This window comes from Octopus bimaculoides, chromosome 12 (genome assembly GCF_001194135.2).
Source record: "Octopus bimaculoides isolate UCB-OBI-ISO-001 chromosome 12, ASM119413v2, whole genome shotgun sequence".
Classification (NCBI taxonomy): Eukaryota; Metazoa; Mollusca; class Cephalopoda; order Octopoda; family Octopodidae; genus Octopus; species Octopus bimaculoides.
The window spans coordinates 43,393,872-43,395,026 of NC_068992.1; positions in this window are offsets into that span (position 1 = coordinate 43,393,872).

A 1,155-nucleotide genomic window follows, 5' to 3' on the forward strand; every position below is an offset into this window, starting at 1 on the left:
TATATATATATCAAAAGCAATTTATTGTCCAGTATTCAACTTTAAAATGAGAAAGTGTGTCATGAAATTTTCAGTACATTCTTGGACAGATTCATTGGTATCAAGAGAAGATAAAATTATTGAATGGTGTTGAATCTTTTCTTTTGTTGTTTTACAAGTTATACTTCGGCTAGAAAAATCTAGAATTTTGTGTAAATTCAATCAGTGACATGCAGCCGTTTTTGATTTACCTATTTTTTGTTACGCTATTTTTATTTGTTATATTGCTTCACCAGAAACGTTCTCATTAAAAACATTCGCTTATTGCTCGTCATAGTAGGTGGATGCATAATTTTAAAATACTAATTGGTCATTAGGATCTTCTACAATATGTCACACTTTTATTCATTTGCCTTTATGTATTTCTCGTTTGCTTTTGTGTGTGTTTTCTTGCTGCTGTTGCAGACTTTGTCTTTTTTTTATTTTCTTTAGTATGTTCTTGCCTCGGTTATTTTTTCTCTCTTAATAGATATTTAAATTTCGCTCGATTTTTCTTTATTTAATAATTTATCTTCTTTTTATTACCAACAGTTCGTTATCCCAACATAATTTAAATTAAGCTGTCTCTATATGTATTTCATTTCTTTTATGTTTTTTATATGTATTTGAAATAACTTACGTTTTTGTTTTTCGGTCTCCTTTGTTGCCGTATAAAGACATTTTTATTATGTTATTTTTTTTATATTTAGACATTTAAATTTATTGATCTTCAAGAACGCCATTATTTTATAACCTTATCTTCAAAGTGAAACAATACTTAAACATTTCTGTTCATTTTTGGTGTAAATTTTATTAAAATAGTTATCAATGCAGGGCTCAATTGTTTTTTCACTCACCAACAATTTCCGGCTCTTCTATGATATATTCTTCTCTATATCTAGCAGTAGATATGTGTGCATGTGTACATATAAATGAGTTACTGCTAGCCACAAAACTCTTTTTTTTATTTTCTCTCTCTGTTTATCTCTGTGTTCCTTTCTGTTGAAGAGCGTAGGCTCGAAACGTAAAAAACTTTCTCACTTCCCGAACGTTAAACTAATACATTTGTTTGCTGTTTACACACCCGACTTCGTCTTTTCTTGTTTTTTTTTATAAATTCCAACTGCACATATATAT